Source organism: Ambystoma mexicanum, chromosome 6p (assembly GCF_040938575.1).
Source record: "Ambystoma mexicanum isolate Mex_15411 chromosome 6p, UKY_AmexF1_1, whole genome shotgun sequence".
In the NCBI taxonomy this organism is placed as follows: Eukaryota; Metazoa; Chordata; class Amphibia; order Caudata; family Ambystomatidae; genus Ambystoma; species Ambystoma mexicanum.
In genome coordinates this window covers 872,548,881-872,571,902 of record NC_090935.1, presented here as the reverse complement: position 1 = coordinate 872,571,902, position 23,022 = coordinate 872,548,881, and the positions used below count along the sequence as shown (strand labels likewise).

General features: G+C 43.8%; 1 long non-coding RNA gene across 1 annotated transcript in view; it reads left to right on the top strand.

Annotated features, from left to right (window-relative positions):
• Positions 1-216: 216 nt before the first annotated feature.
• LOC138510060 (uncharacterized) overlaps positions 217-23,022 on the top strand; it is a 306,573-nt gene continuing 283,767 nt past the window's right edge. The window contains exon 1 of the long non-coding RNA XR_011280307.1: positions 217-290. This is a non-coding gene — a long non-coding RNA (uncharacterized lncRNA). The remainder of the gene's footprint in view (positions 291-23,022) is intronic.

The following is a 23,022-nucleotide window of genomic DNA, read 5'->3' as shown; positions in this document are numbered from 1 at the left end:
TGGACTACATTGATAAGAGTAATTATTCTGTTCACTGGGAGCCTTTCTGTTTCTCTTGCAATGGGAGAACGTGGGTTGGGCTCTGTATAGGTGGGTTGGGCTCACGAGTCAAGAGGAGTGACTTGGATTGTAAGTGCCTAACAGAGGCTCTCTTTGTTTCTATTGCTGCAGATCCTGTGCGTGCTCTGGCCACGCCCCCTGCCTCCCAGCTTCCTGCTTTTTGCCTACTAAAGCAGCGGGTTTCGCATGCGCCGTGCGTGCACAAAGTGAGGTGCTGTTGGGCTGACAGGGTGAGTGGGAGTGGGGGAAGAGTGCTCTGCTATAATTTCTGTTGATGTTGTATATGCAGACTCGGAAGTAGCCAGTAAGGTATATCCTTGAGTCTGTCCTGGGTAGTTCATTTATTTAATTAGCTCCTGCTAGCTTGTAAAGGTGGTAACCATTTATTTTGTTCGGGTTTCCCTGATATCTACCATCGTGTACTACTCATTTCTTAACTGAGACTCGTCCCATCCTGGGTTTGACGAGCCCCTCCAGGCTGGGGGTGTCAGTTTGGAAGTTTTGAAAGTAATCTTGTCCGGGGCAACCTGCGATTTCAGGAAAGATGCCAACGGTGCTAAGGAATGGAAAAATTCCCGCTAAGAGTTTCGGCGAAGCTCCGATTGAGTATTTTCATTTTCCCTGTTCCAAAAGTGGGGTCGGGCTGAAGTGTTTAAAGAGAATCTAGACGCCCCCAAGAGTGGGGAAGGAGTGGATGGGCTAAAAGAGAATGTTGTAGTCCCTAGTTGTGTGGATGAGGGATGCATGGATTGGGTTGCGAATACGGAGGAAAATAAAAAATAAAGAAAAGCAGAAATTATACAGGAGCTGGAGTTCTCACACATGTACTCCAAGATACACGCAAAGAGGGCGGGCCATGAGTCGGGGGACAAAGACATCTCATTTGCTCAGGCTGACCTATAATTTGAATCCCAGGTCCCTAGACAGAGAAGTTTCTTGAGCATACGAGAGACATTAAATCAACGGGTTACTGAGGAGGTAAATGACACACATCTGGATGTCTCTATGATGTCTCAAACAGTGAAGATGGAAATGGGTAAACGCATCAGACTCTCTAGTGGTCCGTCTACTCAGGAGAATGCTGCACGTGATGGAATACATAATGTACACCTTTTTAACACCGTGCCAAATGTCCTCTTCCATCGGCCTCACTTTTCATCGAGGCCAAAAGAATGTGGGGATGTGATGGGAAAAGTGAATTGGGTGTTCAGGAGGGGTTGATGATGTGTGAGAAGCAGGACAATATAGTTCTACCATTGCCTGCCATCCAGTCCCCTACTCCGCGGGCCTCCTTGAAAATAACAATCATTTTGAGGAATCACTTCCAGTGATTTCCAGGATATTAAATCTCCTGGACAAGGGGCATGAGCTATCCCACTGGGAAGTGAGAGACCTCAAACGGATTGCATTGGATACACAATCCAAACTCAATAGAGTGGAAGGATTCCTAATGGGCAAGTCATGTGGAAATGGTCCACAGGAGCCCAGGGCAACTGCCCCACACTACTTGATAGCTAAATCCCAAGGATCCCAAACAATAGAAGGTTTAAGTGAGGGTCCCAGCTTTAGTGCAGTCTTATCCTCCCTAACCAGGCTTAATAGGACTGAGGATTTAACTGGAAACAGTGTTATGAAATCAGAAGGAGAAGGGGAAAAAAATCATTGAGGCAGTTAAAGAGCTCTCTTTGAAAATTACCAAACTGGAACATGGGCTCTCGACCCTGGTACTGAACTCTACTCCTATAACAACTTCTGGGGCGGTTGTGGTCCTGGAAAAGGAGAATTCCACCCATGAGTCCATGGATAGCCCGTCTATCTTAACTGACATCATAGAAAATGCCACTAGTGCAAGGGCACCGGTAATCGGCAGTCAAAGTCCGGAGAATGAACAAAGCTCCGGTTGTGATGGCTACTCATTATCAAAGTGTCAAAACCGCTTGGCTCTGAAAGCAAAAAAGAGGCTGTTAAAGAAAAGTCTGTAGCCTAATAATGCTCAAATAAAGATAAAAGAATCTAAGGCTCTGTCAAATGAAGTTGCTTTGTCAGACTTCATACAATTGAATGAAGAAAGCCGGCTGGCCTTGCAGCTTCACAATATTAATGCTGACACAACTCCACCTTGTTTAACCTTGATAAACAAAAAAACAAAAAACTCAAAAAACATAAATAAAGAGCAGGAGGGTCCCATGGTGCCTGATGGCGGCAATGTAGGAGTAGGGACTGAAAACCGTACACTACCCACAAATATGACAGGGAGTGAGAGTAAGGAAGTGAAGCACCTTCAACTGTCAAACTTTTATAGGGTACTAGAGAAATCGATCTCAATTAATCATGCCACAGGTTATACCGTGGCAGATGGCTGACTTCCCCATGACATCTGTTGAATCAAACAGATTAGGATTCGCCTCGCAACCTCTGGACATAAACCAGGGTCCTCTTTCCTCAGGGGAATCAAACCTCTCAGACGCCCCTGGTGATGAGGGGAAAACACAACTGAAACTAGGAGAGACCAGGAACAGGGATGTCCTGGCTTAGGATTTAGCATTACTGACAAATCCAGCCCAGCATCTATCTGGGGAGAGTGCCCAAAACGAACAAGATCTCTCAAAGATTATTAAAAAAACCCATAATGGACTGATTGCCAGATCTATCCCGGCTTAGACATCTGGGGCTCCCTGATAACTCTCATGAAAGCAAAGGAAACTCTCATGAAAGCAAAGGAACCTCCCCACATGTGCGTGTGGAGGGTTTCAGTAATGCGAATGTGCAGGTAGGGCGGAGCCAAAGACAACATATACATGCAGGCCAGCTGGGCTTGGGGGATAATTCTGAAAGGGAACAGGAGATCATTTCTGTACAGTCCACTAATTCTCGAGTCACTGCACAAATGCACAAATAAAGGAACCACTGGAGGGGGAGGCTCAGGTATCGTATGGGCCTACCATGCCAGCTCATATTAAGGACAGCGAATTACATAATTTAAAGTGTAGGGAAATAGCCTTCCCACTCATCCGAGTGTTTTACTCTATAATCTGTGTGATATTGGAGGTCCATCCTCCCTCCATAGATCACAAGTTCTGTCACTGTTCAATGAATTCCAAGATGACCATGTTGCTCAAATACAGAGGATTAAATATTATAGTAGTGGGTGATCTCAATTCAGAAATCAAATATGGAATAGGGATGAATAAAAAGATGGGCTCCTCCTCTATTAGGTCTATGGGGAACTCCTGGGCAATTGAAGGGGCGCCCTTTGCAGCCACACGCAAAATCACTCATGGGCAGATTTGGTGCAAGCTAATTGATTCATGGGGACTTACTCATATGAACGTTCTTTTCAATTCCCCTGAAAATTAGTTTACATGGTCGAACAGGCTATACAAATCCATCATTGATCACAGATTTATGTCGAATAGCCTCTCGGCTGCATGTGTTGAATTCTCTGTGAAAGATTCCAATATGAGTGACCGCAGATTCCTAGAGGCCAAATTAGCGTGGAATTTCAGTACACTCAACCAAGATACTATTCCCATGACCTCAACTGTTTCATGTGGCGGTAATCTAATAAAATGGCATCAAGGAAACATAAGCAAACTAAATTCTGTTTTTGTAGACGAATACCAGTGTACGCCCTTGTCTACCAGATCGCTTCTGTTTTCAGTGCCCTACTTCTCGGATAATGTTAATTGTATGATGGAAAGGTCTGTAAAACGTTTATGATCCAATGGTAAGATAAAAAAAACATACAAATCGTAGTATGCGTGCAATTGTAAACTCTAACTCAAACTCTAACTTAGACCAGGACATAAAAATGAAGCAAATTCGCTTAATTAAACAAGCAAAAAATAAACTGGCTAAAAAACCATTAGATAGCCATGTTAGAAAAAGACAATATCGCCATGTTAACAGCTTTAAAGATGTATCTGGTTGACAGTTCTGGTCCTTAATAAATTCTATGAAGAATTTACAGGTGATGGTACAATCTGTCAGTGTACAGGAGGATGTTTCTTCCCTATATGAGGGGAAATTTGCGCTGACAAATTCACTTGCGGTAGTTAAAAGGGGTCCCTGGAATGGAACTTTACGATAGCCGATATTGAAAAACAGATTACGGCTGCTAAAAACTCCAGGGCAGCGGGCCCTAATGGGCTCACAAACAGCACACTTAAGAGAAAACCCTGAACTCTGGGCAAAATCACTTTACATCTTATTCTCTGATATCTTATTGACCGGCTCTATCCCGTGTTCCAGGAGGATATCATATATCATTCCAGTATATAAAAAAGGGGACGGACGATGTCCGCATAGCTACCACCCGATTTCTATCATGGATGCCATTCCAAACTATTTGCGGGAATAGTGCTCCGAAGAATAGTGGAATAGGTTGAAACAAATCAGATCCTGTCTGTTCGACATTTTGGCTTCTGAAAGGGCATGGGCACTGAAATAGGAGGGCTACTCTTCAGCCTATTACTTGAAAAGGCTTGTAGGAAAGCAGCAAGTCCCATCTATCTTGCCTCTATTGACCTCTCCCTTGCCTTTAACAAGGTAGACAGGGTCAGATTATGGACAAAGTTGACACTGATGGGAATACCACCCAGCCTTCTGACTATTTGTATTCACCTACATGAGGAATCAGCCATTCAGATCCGGTTAAACACGTCTGGCGATCTTTCACGACTAATCCACACAGGTAATGGTTTGAGACAAGGGTGTCTGTTTGCACCTACACTTTTCAATTTATACGTGGATGTGGATGGGCCATTGAAACTTGCCTCCTTGATCTCATCAAGGATATAGGGGATACAAATCTGTTGGAGTGCCTATGCAGATGATCTTTTTCTGATTGATTGTACTCCGATTGGCCTTCAGCAGAAATTGGTGGCACTTTCTACCTACGCTGAGGTAAACGGTCTAGTCATCAATGAAAAGAAATCTGTTGTAATCTGCCTTACAAATAGGAAAAAAACAATTAGCTTGAAATGGAAAATGAATGCCTGTACTTTAACTAAGGTAAGATCCTTATGCTACTTAGGCTTCCCGGTATTCAGTGGATCTACAATCCATATGTACTGGAATTGTTATTTGGACAAAGTGGATAAACTGATCTTTCAAATGAAAAAGATGTCTGCCAAATACTGCAAATACTCGGTTACTCCCATAATCAGGTTTTATAACCTTAAAGTACTGCCAAAACTTTGATATGGTTTTGAAATTTTGCCATCTGCAACCCCTTCGACTGGCAGATAAGTTGGAGTCGAAAATATGGTGAAAAATTCTGTAGTATTTACCAAAGGGTGTTCCAATGAGTGTTATACGCTTCGAACTGGGCCTTCTTTCTCTGAATAGTAGAGTTTGTTGGAGAAGACTGGCGCTTTATGGAAATTTTATTATGTCCAGCGAACATTCTATCTATGCCCTTATGGGTAATAGATTAAGAAATGGCACAAGTGTATCTAAATGGTTGTTGACACTACAAATGGATTGTGTGAAATCTATGGATACCATTAGCCTTACACATACTGAAGTGAAGTCCCGGTTGCAATCTATGGACTGGATGAAATCTATAGAAATTATTGGGGCATCTAGGATATATAAACAGCTCCTATATGAGGGGAAGAAAATGGGTGCCCCTGAATCATATCTTGGTAAATTTCCTGAACCTATGAGGGGGGGCCTATATTTGAGATTTTGCTTTAACGTTCTACTTACAGGGGAAATACAAGAAATTCAATCAGGAGCGACACAAAAAAAATCACTTGTCGTTTCTGTCACTGTAGCAACAATTCAGAGTCACTAAAGCATTTATTGCTGGAGTGCGATGTGTTAATATCTCAACGCCTTGCAGCCTTTGGTAGATTTGTTCATGATCCATCCAGGGTTGACATTGCGGATCTTTGGTGGAACATGTTACATGGTAGACTGAATGCACTTAAACTGGCTGTAGTTAAATTTCTATAAGAAGGGTTTGGTTTGCCAGTAACACGTTAATAATAACAATGCTGATTCTGGACAGGATGCAAGGCCTAATGAAGGGAGTAGGGTCTAACTGTGTACACTTGTTAAAATCTTATGCTGGGGTTGTGAGACATGATTCCCCTGTAAAGATGTATTCTCGAAGAAGTATTATCTGTGGGGATCAAATTGAATTGTTTGTTGTATCTGTCTAGGTTAATTGTGAAAACATTGTTCGGTAAAAAATGAATGTGAAACAGGTTTTATCTCTTTTCTTATATCATTTATGAATTTTACTTGGCTTCTTTTAGTGTAAAAAAAAAATCTGTTTTTTGTAAAGGTTTATTGTGTGTAAGCCAAATACAATAAATTTAAAAAAAAATAAAAATAAATACCTCAAGAGTTAAGACATGATAGGTTAGGATTGAAGATGAGTCAGTAAGAGTATACAGGTGTCAGGAGTAAATGAGGCAAGGGCATGTGTAGGTGTGTAGGAGAGTCACAATTAAGAGTGACTGGGTAGTTCAAGGTATTCTTTCACTTACTCCCCCATCCTATCCATCTGGTTACCGTAACCCTCTTTCCTTTTTGCCTACAATCTCCCTACCGATCCACAACCTCTCCTCAATCCCTCTTCCCCCAACTGGCTGCCTTGTGGTTACCTGTTACCCAGAATCAGGAACCTGTGCCAATCACGGTGCAAGGGGTCATACACATTTCGGCTTCTGTGGTTTGGGAGGGGGGGTTGATACCCTTTTCTTCTCTGGTTTGTGGCATAATCACCAGCCCCTGTTTGGGGATACTCACGCCACCCAAGCCACAATGGAGGCGGCGACTCCACCTTTAACTGATGTGTTAAAGGCACTGCAAGATATTCATTTAGAGTGGTTCATTCCAGGCCGGAGTCTACTGCTTTGAAGGCTCAGGTAAATTATTTGATTGCACAGGGAATGGCATTGTCTAGACCTGGGCCCTCTACATCGCAAGCTACATCATGTAGGGCTTCCACTGTAGGTGCAGCCATAAAACAATGTTCCATTGGCTACTCCAGAACGCTTTGCCGGAGTCCCCCAAAAATATATGACATTCTTGACTCAGTGCCAGTTACATTTTTTATGAGAGCCCGCAGCATTTAAGAGTAGCTAGAACATCATTTGTTATTTCTTACCTGACAGGAGATGCAGCAGCCTGGGCAGTTCCACTGGTACAGAAGGATGATCCCATGTTATATAATTGGGACTTGTTTAGGTCAGAATTTGGAAGAATAATTGATCAGCGGCATGTGTAATTAGCACAGAACAAGGAACTGTTAGCACTACGTCAGGGCTCAAAGGATTCTATATCCTATGTGACACACTTTAATAGACTCATAATTTAGACCGATTGGCCAGAACAGAAGCAAATTGGGTTGTTTTATCAGCGGCTTAGAGATGAGCTCAAGGACGCTATAGCATAAGAAGATCCGCAGCTGATCCATTTGGCGCTCAGGTTGGATCATTGAATTGCTGAGAGAAAGGGCAGGAGGAGTAAGCCTGTAACACTCCCCTTTGTACATTTAGACAGAGGCATGGATGCAGGGGGAAGGTAGGCAGAGGGGGCACCCATGCAGATTGGGAGTGTTTAAGGCCCATTATCTCATGAAGAGAAGGAGAAACGGAGGCAAAATTATCTGTGCTGGAAATTATATTAGGAATTGTCCGAATACTCTGAATCAAGGAGTGGGAGGAGACAGACAGTTGGGAAAAGCTCTGGCTCGGCCCTGGAGGGGATAAGGAAATCGAGCCCTATTGAGAAGATATTCCCAAGTATTGGGGCGCTGTTGAACAGGCGCTGTTGAACTTTTGTTATTATATCCTGCATTGTGCCGTTAAAAGTGCAAATATACACAGATGTACAAAGAAGATGGCGTTCTGATGCACCTGGAGAAACATTTAGCCATGTGGTGCTGCTGCGTCGGAGAAATCACTGAAACAAACAGACCAGAGTGCGGAGTGGGTGGAATCCACAATAGGCTTCCGTGCTGAGAGGGTCGACAGCAGACGCGAGTGCGTGGCTCGAGATGCCTGCTGGGGGCAGAGCCATCTGCTACGCATCTCAGAGTCTGACTCTCAAGCCCTCTGTGCGGGTGCTACACTGGTAACTGCCTAAATCAGCAGCTCTGCATAAGAAGGACAGGCAGGACAGTGGCATTGGTCATCCAGGATGGCCCATTCGCCTCAGAGACTGTCAGAGTGGATGGCGTGATGCATGTAGCCTGCCTACAATCCTGAGAGCGACCGGACCGGATCCATCAGTGACGGGACACACCGCGGCTAACCCCCGGTCGCGACTACCCATCCTTGGCGCCAAAGGGCTGGCTCGGAGAGGCGGTGAGAGAAAGGAAACTGAGCATCTACAACATCTAGGATGCCCACAAGGTAACCACTACAACGCCCTGCCACGCATCCTGGGTTGGCCGCGGTCTTCTCTGGGGACGTGTTGCTCCCTTCCTTGCCTGATTGGTCCCCTATATATATATATATATATATATATACGAGGTACCCCACTGGTGGACTGAAGAGTTCTGGCAGTGATCCGGCGAATGCCACGACTGTGAGCCTGCTGGGCCATGAGGATAAAGATACATTGCGGCTGTTCCGACCTGAGCCGGTGGTATCCAATTTCACAGCAGTGGGGTGCGGCTCCCCATTGTGTGCTCTGGCTCCAACACAGACAGGACACTCAGCCCTTGCTGTGGCACGGGTGTGATCTGAACACACCTCGTTGACTGCAGCCACTGGCCACAAAAAATTATCCCTCCCTGGAGGCACGAATACTCAGATTGCCTAACGGAAGAGATGTACTATATGCTACTGACTGGCCTCATTAAAGTCTGCAAAAGGAACTGAGCACAACATTATCTCCACAGTGATGCAGTATAACAACAAGTGTGGTGCAGGTCGTCAGCCGCATTATATGATCATCCTTTACGTGGAAATGCACACTGTCACATTGGAGCGGGCTGGCCCCAGTCAGCACTGTCTGGGGTGTGACGCTCTGGTGCGAAAACATGACAGCAGCCTGCCCCCTTGAGCTCCCCGTTACCACAGTTGAACCAGAGCTGTGCTTCACCTGAAGACCCTAATTACTAAATAGATGTTGTGGGGACACGACGGGTGACGGAAGTACCCCCCCATATTGCTGTGGAAGAGTGGGCATGCTTTACCTAGGAACATTATAAGTACCAAATTCAGAAGGGAGCCGGTTGGTTTGGCAGTACATAAAGACCTGAGGACCAGTTATAACCACGACACACTAACCCACCCCAGACCTGTCCCGGAGAGCTACTTGGGTGGCGTCCAGTATGCAGTTGTTACCTCAATCTAAAGGAGAGGTAACCCAGAGTCAACAATACTGTTGTCAGTGCCATCGCAGTGCAACCCACCCCTACAACGTTTCCACGCGGCTGGTAGGCAACACTAAAGAATTCTCTCCCGACCAGAGCACAACATCTCTCCTCCTGGGACTGTGGGAAAATTACAAGGCGCAGGCGGGAAGGAAGAAAGGCCTGATGGACTCTTTTACCAGCTCACAAACTCCTGTGGCAAAGACGTCAACACATTCTGGTGCTGAAGCGCTGCTACCTCCGGTTGACAATGTTAGAGAGGACCAGCTACTGACAACAGTGCAGGCCGGCTTTATGTCCATAAAAGTAGACCAACACAACAGTGATATAAGGCACCTGAAATTAGAGCTGTCCAAGATGAAGGGCAAATGTGAAGACTTAAAGTCAAGCTCCAGGATAAATAACATGCGTATTGTTGTGATCCCGGAACCAGCCTGTAAAGGCCCAATGAAGGCATTTGTGGAGTTGCTTCTCAAGTTACTGTTCGCTACGGCCTCATTCTCTGAACAATTCTTAGTCAAGAGAGCCCATCATTCCCTGGCCCCTGTCCCAAAACCTGGGGCTCACCACCACACTATCATCGCAAAACTACTAAACTACAGGGATAGAGACCTTGGGCCTCATTACAAGTTTGGAGGTAGCCATACCGTTTTTAGAGGGCCCGTTGTTAGCATCCTGTAATGCCAGATGTCCAGAGCGGGACCCGCTGCAGTACTTGTTATGTGGCGGCCCAGAATTAACGGTGCCGGTCCCTTACTGGCACCGTTCATTCCGCAGCCGCCAGCCTCATAATGAGGCCCCTTATCTTGAGTCTTGCGAGAGAACAAAGAACGCTACAATACAAGGCGAACAATGTGCACATCTATCCTGATTTTGCAGTGAGGATGCAGGCTCAGAGGAGGACATATGACCCGGTGAAGAGACAGTAGAGATTGCGTTGAGTGCCTTACGCTTTGATATTTTCGACAAAACGTCAGATACAACATGCTGGGAGGACACATCTTTTCGAGGATCCTACTGAGGCCATGAACTATGTGGTGGCCTCCATCCCGATCCCTCCTCAAATCTGAGACGTGGATCGGAATAGAGACGCTAGACCTGAGAGCGAAAGAGGAGAAACTGGGGACATAATAGATACGTCATGTCCTGATGTGAAACGAGAAAACCGAGACTGGCACAAATAAACAAGTAAAAAGAAGCCTGAACGGTAGCAAGTGGCTGGCACCCTGGCTAAGTTAGCTGCAGCTAACGTGTCTCGGGAAAGATCCACAAGTTCTTTTGGGGTACATCATCAAGTTGCGGTAGAAGGTGCTGGTGGCAGAGGGGGAGGGGTGTGTATAAGCTAATGTGTAAGATGGGGGGATCTAGAAAACCTGGTTAGGTGTTATATTGAAACAAAACGGTAATGATGGTAATGTAAAGTTTGGGGTGAGGTGGAATCACTGGTTGGTACAGTTAAAAGTTCAAAAGCCAATGGTCATGTCAAAAGCAATAATACAGTCAATGGGTGCACTTACAGCTCTTCCAATTACAAAGTTTACCGGTAATGGCAGTAGATGGTACCAGAGCTAGGGGGATACAAATTAAACTGTTGACTTGGAATGTGCGGGGACCCAATAATCCTGTTAAGGTAAGGAAAGTCAACTCATATATCTCACACCATGGGCCTAAGATAATTATGTTGCAGGAGACGCATGCACTGGGAATGGTAAATAAATCCTTTTCACAAAAATGGGTCCTGCTGAGATACTATACAGACAGAATACTCTGCAATCCTGTGGGGTCCTCACACTTGTCTACCCCTCACTGGGCCTTCGATTCTCTAGGAGTTGCATCGACCCACAGGGTCGATACGTGCTGGTATGGGGAGAAATGGCCGGCCACTCGATTGTGTTGGTCAATACATGCGTGCCTAAACTGGATGACCCTGGAATTTTTAATGTGATTGCTGGCCTGTTGCTTCCCCTTGACGACACCTGGGTAACATGGGGAGGGGATTTTAACACCATTCTGGACACAGATTTAGATAGGTCCTCTTGTACTTCACTCAGGCTTACCAGAGCTGCACAAGCATTACACCAGATCCTGTTACATCTCTCCCTCACTGATTTTTGGCGGGCCCTTCATCCACATAGCTGGGAATTCACATTTCACTCTTCCATCCATGACTCAGAGTCTTGCATAGATGTCTGGTTGGTCAACTCACACCTGGTCACCGTGGTGCAGAATTGAAGTATTAGTCCACGCACCACATCCGATCATTCCCCAGTTTCTATGACCCTTGATATCTCATACCATTCGGTGCAAAGTCCACATTGGAGAATACCTCTTACCTCCTTAGGGACCCCACTGTGGTCGACTCCTTGAAGACCCAGATAACAACATTCAAATAAATGAAAAGGGCATTAACAACACATTCGTAAAATTCTATTCTACATTATATTCTAATCATGATGTGGTCTCGGAGGTGGACCTTTCCCGATATTTGTCCTAAATAGAGCTACTGACACTGGCGTCTGAGGCTGTGCTAGCTTTGGAGCAGCCTGTAACACCAGACAAGATAGAGGAGGCAATAATGTCATTGACAAGTGGAAAGGTTCCTGGGTCGGATGGGCTTGGAAGAGAACTCTACAAGGAGTTCCGATGAGAACTAGCCCCCATGCTGCTGAAGGTATGGGAAGAATATATGGAAATGGGAACCGTCCCGCAATCCATGCGTGAAGCCATTATCACAGTGCTGCTCAAGCCACACTGACCTTCCCATGATGTGGCCCCCTACGGACTACTGTCCCTAATTAAAATGGATGCCAAGATATTTGTGAAGCTCCTTACTACTAGACTACTCCCGTATATGCCTCAACTTGTGTATCCAGACCAGTCGGAGTTCATACCCACAAGGTTCACGGCTTTGAATCTGCGCTGCCTGTTCTGTGTTACGGCGGAGGTGAACATCCAGACGACAGCAGCAGTGGCCGCATCAGATGCCAAAAAGGCCTTTGATTCTGTCTCGTGGACTATTTATTCTCAGTGCTGAGGCACTTTGGGGTGGGCTCATATTTTCAGAAGTCTGTTCGGTTATTTTATTCCAGCACAGGTGCAAGAGTGTTAACAAATCAAACACTGTCAGCACTATTTCCCTGTGGGAATAGGCACCAGACAGAGATGCCCCTTCTCTCTGTTGCTCTTTGCCCTCACTGTCCAGCCAATGGCGGCACTGATCAGGAAGATGCCTGGCCACAGAGGAATAAGAATAAATAATCTCACTCTATGCGGATGATACTCTCCTATAGGTGCGTAACCCTGAAGTGAACCTACCTCCAATAATGGAGCATATCCATGAGTTTTCCTGACATTCAGGTTACAAAATTAATGAGGCTAAATCAGAACTTTTCCCTTTTACACCGGCCACTACTCAACCGCTGAATTCCATGGGATTCAGGTGGTCTCCAGTACACTTTAGATATCTGGGTATCATGGTATCGGCCACCCGGCACTTGCTGTATATGGACAATTATGACTCCTTCTTGCAACAATTGACCACAAAGCTACATTTCTGGGCTAAGCTCCCAATTTCCTTGTATGGTCGGGTGTCATTATTAAAGATGGTGGTCCTCCCGAAGCTACTGTATTTTTTTGGTAACGTCCCGCTCTGGCCAGAGCGAGCATTTTTTACTAAACTACAATCCCTAGCCTCCATGTTCATCTGCAGTCCCGGGGTGGCGAGAATTCATTGGCAAAAACTGTCTGAACCACATGAGCGTGGAGGCTTGGCAGCACCTGATTTCAAATTATATTAATTAACATCACAGGCCCTATTTTCAAGATACTGGTGTTGCGATGGGGACAAGGCTGTACACATACCCTTAGAGAAATATTGGGCGTCCCCGGCTGAGATTAGCTCAGTTATATTCAGTGATAGACATACCTACTTATGTGCCTTTGATCCCATGAGAATAACTGTTGATGCATAGATTAGCATTTTCAGGAAGATTGGGCTGGACGTTCTGCAGAGTCCATTGTGGGCATATCTAGGCATCTCCCCCACATTTGATAAGATGTTACAGAAGTCCTGGGATCCCCGGGCCAAATGAAGATTGGTGACATGTACCCAGAGGGGCGAGTTGTGTCCCATACTGAATTCATTAATACCCTGGGGGAGGCCAACTGAAGGTATTTCAATATCTTCGAATGCGAGCTGCCTTTCGCAAGAGATGGACAACTTTCCTGATAGAGCCAGAAACACACAGCTGTATCAATGCTTTGATATCAGATGATGACATGAAATGCAGTGTTTCAAGGTTATATAATATGATTCAGTCACACCTGCCCCAACATAATACTGTCATGGAAGTGTGGGAAAAAAGTGAGACTCACAATAGGGGACGAGAAAAGGAGCAAATACTGTCAATTAACCAAAACAGTTTCCCCAAATCCTGGGCTGCGATTGATTCAATTTAAGGTACTGAACCGGTTGATTTACACCCCCGCCAGAATGGCCAAATTTACACCTGGCAGTACGGGTGTGGGTGCCCGCGCGCGGATGCCTTTCACATGTATTGGACATGTACCCCGGTCCTAGCGTTCTGGTGTAGGGTAGCCGAGGCCATAGAGGTCATAGTGGAAATCCCACCTTAACTTGCTCCATTAAAATATTTGTTCAGGGATATTGGGAAAGCCACAGTGACTACAAGGAGATTGTTTAATGTTGCTTGAGCAGTTAGAAAAAGTGTATACTAAAATGTTGAAAGTCAAAGAATGCACAAAGCCTTGAGGGCTCGCTGCGCGAATTAACATATATTAAGAAATGTGTAGAGAATTTGATCCTGTCTGTATTCTCGACATGTCACCCTAAAGATATTTGAGCTCTATTCAGACTGTACCTGAACGAGATGAACTCTGAAACCAATAGTACTGGTCCCACTGACAATACACACCTGTAAAGGTAACTATTGCTGTTTTACTGAGAATAAGCCATGAACCAAATGTTTGCAATAGTTAATGTATGAGATGTAGTCATGCCCATTGAATAAATAAAGTTTTTTAAAAAAAGAAATCCCCAGTATGATAGGAAACACAGTGCATACTAAGGCTCTGCATTTATACATGTTGGTGACATCATTTTTTGCAGCAACCAAACAAACTGTGTCAGCCATGGTGGATTCAGGGGCCACTGGTAATTTCATTGATATCAGGTTTGACGACAAGTTAGGAATACCAATGGCTAGCAAGGGAAACCCATAGGTGGTACAGTCAATTGATGGGTCACTTTTAACATCAGGTCCAGTCACAGTACAAAGATAACCAGTACGCATGTTGTGTTTAGCCGGACATGAGGAGAAGATTGAATTTGATTTAATTGCAGCACCCCAATTTGGGTTCATATTGGGCATGACATGGCTGGTAAAACATAATCCCTTGATCAATTGGGTGGAACAGAAAATCTACTGCCAAAATTATTATCAGATCACATGACAGAAATTGCAGCTAGCAAAACAAAATCAATTCGAGGTGGTAAAAGGCATACTAAAATGGGGTAAATATGTGGCAAATAATACTAATTTGAGCCCCATGGTTGTCATAAAAGATGCTTGCCTCCCCACATTACAGCCACCATTGCAAACAAATCCAAACATTGTTTATGGTGAAGTAGAAGGAATAGCATCAACCCGTGAGCCTCAAATTCAAGATCCCACCACCTGTATGAATACACAGCTTCCACCTGAACCATCTGTCTCGGCAACAAAAGGCAATGTGAACTCCTGCTCTGAGAATCATTCTGAGAATTAGACATCCCCCAAAATGCATAAAGTTACAAGTGGAGCTGTTGCGGCATTTGCATCGCTCTCGATTGCACCTGATGAGAACTGAGTTCTCGAGTCCATTGACCTTACCATCGAGGAACCTATACAAGCAGGATCCACGAGTGATACCTATGAAATGTTCTATTCTAGGAGAAAAAGAAAACAACACTCACAGCAAAACAAACATCTTCCTCAGCAGCAGCAACAACAAACAAAAAAATAAAAAAAATATCGTCAACAATAAGCCTAAAACTGATGGCTCTAAAAGTTTTATCTGCGGCTTCCTTGGCCTGTTCCAAATTAGATTGTGCCTTCCACCTGATGTCCAGAAGCAACTGTTTATTTACTTGTAACACCGGAATCTGCTCTATCTCCAGTAAAATCTCATGTAGCATGTTTAGTTCATGTCCATAAAGACATTCATTTGGTGCCATACCAAGTGATTCATGTTCCATATTGTTGTTTGTGAATTCAGCCAACCACAAAGCTCGTACCCATGACTACATCCCCTCTCCCAGGTAACAGCATAAATACTGCTCAAGGGTTTGGTTGACCCTCTCAGTCTGCCCATCTGTCTGGGCATGATAGCTTGCGGACAAGGCACAGTCGATTCTCAAAATTTGGAGGTAAACTGGGGGCCCCTGTCAGACACAATACTTCAGGGAAGTCCATGTAAAAAAATGTTGAAGAAATAATTCTGCCAGTTGCCCCGTGCCTGGAATATCGATACACGATACAAAATGAACTTGTTTGGAAAGATAATCTACCACCACCCAAATCGTGTCATACTGATTATCAGGAGGAAGATCAGTGATGATGCCCATTGAAATGTGTGTCCAAGCCCTTTGGGGGGTTGGTAAAGACTGGAGCAACCCCACCTTCCTAGAATGATCCGCTTTGTTGCAAACACACGTCTTACATTTTTTAATGTACTCAATGGTATCCGTTTTCAAATCCGGCCACCAAAAATACCTTTCTAACATGCTTTGTGTCTTTTTACTCCCTAAGTGGCCTGCTAACGGGGGATTATGACACCAATACAGAGCCTTCTCTTACAGCTCAGGGGTAGGTAGTAACAACTTTCCTCCATAATAGGGAAGTCCATCATGCATGGCCTTTAACGGGTCCCCCACTCCCCATTTCAACACGTCCTGTTGCCTTATTCCTCTTCGCACCTGACTTAACAATTTCTCAGTAATAGCCTCAACTACCTTCTCAAGGGGGATGATGGCCTTGACTTCTGTCACCACATTCTCAATATTTTGCTGCCATATCAAGGCGTCAGCCTTCGCATTTTTCTTACCGGGCCGAAATGTCAGCAGAAAGTCAAACTCATTAAAGTATTGTGACCATCACAGTTCTCTTGGCCTAAGAGACTGGGCTGTTTTAAAGTATTGCAAATGTATATGATCTGTGACTACAACCACCTGATGCCTGGCACCCAACAAACAATACCTCCATTGCAGAAAGGCAGCCTGAAAAACAAACAATTCTTTGTCTGTATTAGAATAACTTTGCTCACAGTTTGTGAGTTTACGAGAATAGAAAGCCACCGGATGCCAGGGACCGCCCACATCTTTCTGTGACAACACGTCCCCCACAGCCACATTGGATGCATCCATCTCAACATGAAAAGCTTCCCCGGATCTGGATGGTTCAAGACTGGTGCCATTGTAAAAGCTTCCATTTACTCTTTAAATGCCCCCCTCAGCTTCCTCATTCCACCTGAAACGTGTGGCCTTCCTCATTAACTTGTAGTTATTGGGGTCACAATCTGAGAAAGCTTTGAAATGAACCTTCGGTAAAAGTTGACAAATCCCAAGAAGGATTGGATGTCCTTTATACATTGAGGAGCAGGCCACTCATTGACTGCCTGCACCTTTTTCTATTCCATGATAATACATGTAGGGGTCAAAATGAACCCCAGAATCTTGACCTGCGTTGTGTGAAATGCAAATTTTTCCAGTTTTACATATAATTGATATTCCTGCAACCTTTTCAGTACAGCTCTCATATGCTCGATATGTTGTTCCTTTGAAGATGAATAAATCAGAATGTCATCGATATACACAATGTCAAATACATCAATGTGCTCACTCAACACCCCCTACATGAAATGTTGGAAAGCGGCTGGGGCATTACACAATCCGAAGGGCATAACTAGGTATTCAAATAAACCAAATTTAGTTCTCTATGCCGTTTTCCACTCGTCCCCTTCTTTCACCCATATCAAATGATAGGCCCCCATCAAATCCAATTTGGTATATACCACCGCTGCTTTGACTTGGTCTAGCAATACAGCAATGAAGGGCAACGGGTACCTGTTCTTAATAGTTACCTTATTCAATGCCCGATAGTCAGTGCAAGTCCTGAGCGTTCCTTCTTTCTTGGGCACAAAAAATAAGGGTGAGGATACTAGCATAGCAAGCAGGGCGTGACATTACATTTAGGAGTTCCCAATTATGCAGCCCATGCAGCCAGACCCCATTCTCTGCATGTAATGCATGTAATTCCCTGACACTATCTCTCCAGTAGTGCCTTCAGCGTGTCCCTTGCAACGTGCACTCTCTTTCACAATGATAATAGCTTTTACGTGCACATTAAAGTTCAAGAACACAGTTCCGTAATGTGAAACAGAGCGATTGGGAGCCGCCATGCTTCCTGACTAGCAGTAGTGTGAGCCGCACACATTCATTAGTTCCAGACTCCCCCAAGTCATAGCAAACAGTGGCACAACACTTATCTGTGTGTCCGGGAGCCCCGCGGGGCAACCCAGACCCGAAGAATGAAGGCTGAATACACGCCGAGCCGCTCCTGATCACCGCCGTGGCCGGGGCTTCTATGAACGCAGATTTTCTCCAGCATCTCTCATGTCCACAAAATGCTTCAAACAAACTGCTGTGACCGCCTGTGCTGGAAACCCACAATAATCTGCACCTGAGCACCGGCGTCCAGCGCATTAAGTAAGCCCTTTAATCATAATCAGCTGGTGTGAAGCACGAAGGCCAGAACTACACGCTATTCCCCAGGCTGCTGGGTAATGTAGTTTGTGCACATTTCTACTCATTTGACATAGACAGCATGCTTTTTCCTGCCCTAGCCCCAATTCCTGACATATTTAAACATCTGTGACCTTTGGTAATCCTATTGATCAACAGTAATTGTGAATTGATACACCTATACACTACCACATAGAGACTGGACATGCACGGTTCTACAGATTGCCCCTAAGCTGTACATATTTCAATATTTATAATAGGTGTACCATCTACCTCTATGACTTATCCCCATTTATGCTTTAATAGAGTAAGAGAGCCTCAATTTCTACTTACTTTTACATTGCTACTCTATCAAGCATCGATATAAACACCTTAGGACCTTTAGGCTCTGTTGACATATGAAGTCAATTACAAACACTGGGCACAGAAACATGTCGTTGACTGCCACTTTAGTTTTTAGACAAACTTGCTATTACCATTTCTATACCCCATTACACAGTTCTTATGAGATCGATCTTGGAAAAACTTTTGAGTCAAATTACAGCATCCTCGTTCAGGCATTAACATAGCCATCCGACAACGCAATGATGTCACTTCCTGTGACTAAGGTCTTTGAACATCCTTTAAGAAGCTGATCATTGTCAGAGCACGCCATTCCAGTGCCTGACTTCACATGAACTCGGAGGGACTGTAGCATTACAGGTAAGACTATGCACATTACGTGACAGTACTCCCCTTGACAAGACCCGACCAGCTAACCTCAGAACATTAGATCTTTTAAGTAATCTTACTTACCTTCTGCATAGACGAGATGTCTTCTAGCCACCCGACCAGCAAATCGAACCATTTTCTAACAAGTACGGCCAATACCCCGACTGGAAGTACGTGCTCTTATCATTCAAATTATTCTTAGGTAATATTCACATCTTTATTATATCCCTAGACCTCAACCATTAATCAACAGGATACGTCCTGTAGACCATCGAACCATGTTGACACTCGACAGGTACGCGCAATAATACTTTATATCCATTCAATAGTTACCGCTACACAATTATTTGTCCTCTTACGTATCACATATCTTTTATTCAGCAATCTTTGATTAAGTGAATATCAGACACAGACTCCTATGTTGAGGCACTTGAAGAACCACCACCTAAGGTGACATTTAGACTACTATATGGAGTGAAATAACGACTATGTCGAAATACACCAATGAGTTATCCTTTATTTTATTTTGTAGAACACTATTGAAGCTAGAATTCTGATTAACTTGATGAACTACATGAATGTAATGAAAGTCTCGCTCATGATGAAGGGAATGAATGGTTTCCCGAAATGTGTTGAGCTCATTTTTTATTTATTGATTGCTCATATGTACATAATTGATTAAAATTTATTTTTTGATGTATAAAATAAACCGAATATATGTTTGATAAAATTGATTCCACAAATTGTGATGGATAAATCTTGTATGATCTCTTAACCTAAATGATATGTTTCAAATCTAAACAAACCTTGATTGATAATTGGATCAGTACATGAGGTGTGCAGGGGACGCAAGTGTCCATCAGTTTAGGACACTTATTTCTTACAAAGAAAATTAAACACCCTCCATTCCTACATTGAAGCATATGGACTCAAGATTAACACTGCTAAATCGGTTGTCTTGATACTGCAGAGACGCCAAGAGAGGATGAAGAAGCAAAACTTCCAATGGCGAATTGGACGTGAAACACTAACTCAGTACCAGAGTATGAAGTAACTTAGCTTCTGTCTAAATCTAAGCACAAATAACCCATAGCGAGTAGGCAAATGGAAATCTAAAGCAAACAACCTAGCGACGCAAGATGCCACCATCCACAACAATTTTTGAACATTTTCACTGATGCCAACATTGAAATTCTACAAGCAAAAAGCAATACCCATACTGATATACGTCGCTGACATATCACTGTGTTTTCTTTGGGAAATTTGGAGTAGCCTAGAGAGCGTCTTTTGGAAGAAAGTCCTTAGGCTGCTGAGATGTGTACCTATCCACATTATAAGACATGAACTAGGTCAGCTGTGATGATCGCCCTCCCTGAGGTATTCGCTGTGCGTTTTGTCTATGTGCGCATTACCAACTAATCACAATCACAATCTGATATTATGACACAACCTCGTAGCTGTGCTATCTACTCTCAGCTCAGTTAAAAGGGTACCTATCTCGGCTGAAGAGCAGGAAAGAAAAGGTGTGCAAAGGAACGGGTAGGACTAGGAACAGAGGACAGGAAAGTAGATTGATTACACAAGAAACTGTGTTATGAGGGAAATGTAGATTACAAAAAAAATATTTTGCGAAAGAAGTTGGTTTTTGTTGAAACTGCTGAAGAGAGCAATAAATGAAGTCGACGCATAATGTTCGCCTGCAGTCTTGACATAGAATCTTAAATTGCTAATATGTATATTGAGTAGACAGCAAGTACATGTGTTAAGCAAAACCCCATCTGATCCAATTTAGTCAGCCAGAATGTATGGTCCATTCTGTCCACATTTAAATCAGTAATTGTGTTCCTCTGTGTACAATTTTTTCAGACATTCATGAAAGAGTGAATCAGTGATTAGCCAGGCGGTTCCGTTTTATGAACTCCAGCCTCTCCATAGGAATTCAAATCTTGTTCTTTTACTCAGTGTTTGAAATAATTGACTGTACAATTTAGAAAGATCTCCTAGATACTGTTCTTGAGAATATTAGTCTATATAAATAGCTGGTCCTATAGCACAGCGAGTAGAGCGCTCACTTTGACATCTGTGCAGAGCCTGCTGACGCAAGTTCGAATCCTGGCAAGGCCCAACTCAGCCTTTCATCCTTCCAAGTTCGACAAATGAGAACCACACACTGTGGGTAATAAGCAGTGAGGGTTCGTAGCACTATATAAATGCTAAATTATTAATATTATTTATTATAAGCAGAAATGAGACTGCAGTGGTTTTCTACGCCCTTTTTTAGAAGGTGGATCCATGACTGATACGCTACCAAGGTTAGGGAGGACAATATGATGGGATTTCCCTCTTTAAAAAAAAAGGAGTTGAGCAGCACATAATGGCAGCATGCAAGCTTCTGATCATCATAACAAGCAAAAAGCAGCAGCTCATCATGAACAGCCTCTTTTAATAGTGGATCCTAAGTCTGATAAGTAACGGTCTAAGCTGTGATCTTCTTAACTACATGGCCTATGTATTTTACCTACTTGTGATCACACATGTATGTAACAGGTCTCCATTGCACTTTGATTGTCTTGTATCTTCTCAACCCCTTTTTATCATGCACAGTTTGTGTTTATTGTGCCGTTCTGTTGCCGGTTTTGTTTTCTTTCATCTTTCCATGGGGATCCTTCAGCTTCTCTGCATTCGCAGATACACCCGGACCCGTTTCACTGTATGTGGCATCTCTCCCCGTCGATTCCCATTGCTCGCATATTTGCTCATCAATGTCTCCTTTTAGAAAGACATCCACTTTTACCTGCTGATGATTTGGTGTGATCAGTGTTGAACAGTTGTTAGGAAGGGAGGTTACCGTTTTTCATATTTTATTTAAAATGAGTGATTGTTTTTGGCTAGACGCTTTACTTTTTCAGTAAAATACAATCTAAAAAGGAATATCAATGATTCATAGGATATTAAGATACATGCTACATTAACATAGAGACTAATAAGGAGTTAAACATGTTCAGAAGGGAAGTAGCCACCTTAGTTAATGTCTTCTGGCACACTTCTCTTTTACGAGATTCCTGACTACTAAGACTTCTGTAATAGAAATTTTCTGTTTAGGTTGTTAGGAGTGCTTATAAGTGCGCATTCCAAAGTCCTTTTTGCAAAAAAGGGCAGTCCATAATCAGCAGGATTTGTTCATCAAGTAGCTTCCCATCTGAGAGGAAGGTCATATTGCAGACTGGTCCTCTTCTGCTGATTTGGTGCAATCAGGAGCTGGTGAGGTTGACAGGAAGCACCCCTTCTAGCACACACCATGGAGCAGCAATGACATTTCCTCCATAGGGAAAATATGTGGATGCTAATACTACAGAGGGTAAAAGCTCCCCAAACCTCTTCAATGTCACCGACCTTTAGGAGGAGGGCAATATCCTAAAGAAGGACATCATTTTGGTAATTCACTCCAACCTAAGGACAGGTCTTTGCGAGAGATCTAGGCTACAGTAGGAAGAAATCCCACTCCATCCAAGGCAGCCTTTGGATCTGGTTCCCGGAATATCATATTATGATCAGCTGAATCCTGAGGAGAGCAAGAATGGAACCTGTTTGTATGTGTTAAGAAAACGTGGGTTGGATGCTAGGAGAATGCAATAGTTTGCACTGGAAAACTCTGGCAACTATCCCACTGAGAAAACATCCATTTGTTTCATTAGTGCAGATAACTTTCTTTCAAAAATACATTTGCTCTTTGATGTAGACTCATATATTGCAAGCTGTTATGGATCTTAGAATAGTCTTCATTGTCAGCTTGTAAATCTTTGCCTGCCACAATTATTCTTGCAATTCCTTTTGTTGGGAAGAAAGTGTCAATTAGTTTCACTACCCTTTGAGCATTCTACCACTACTTAGACTTTTATCAAGTTCCTTCATCTGGTTGCATTTTATCTATAATTATCACCCGGGGTGGGGAACAAAACACTCAGGTTGCTCGGATCATGGGCTGTATTCCACGATCCAAGGTCATTTTGCAAGCAACATGAAGGTTGCTCTTTCACCCCACCATCTTCCGTCCACCTTCCCCTTCCCTCCAGTCACAGTTCTCTTCCCTCCCCACTAACCTACCCCACTC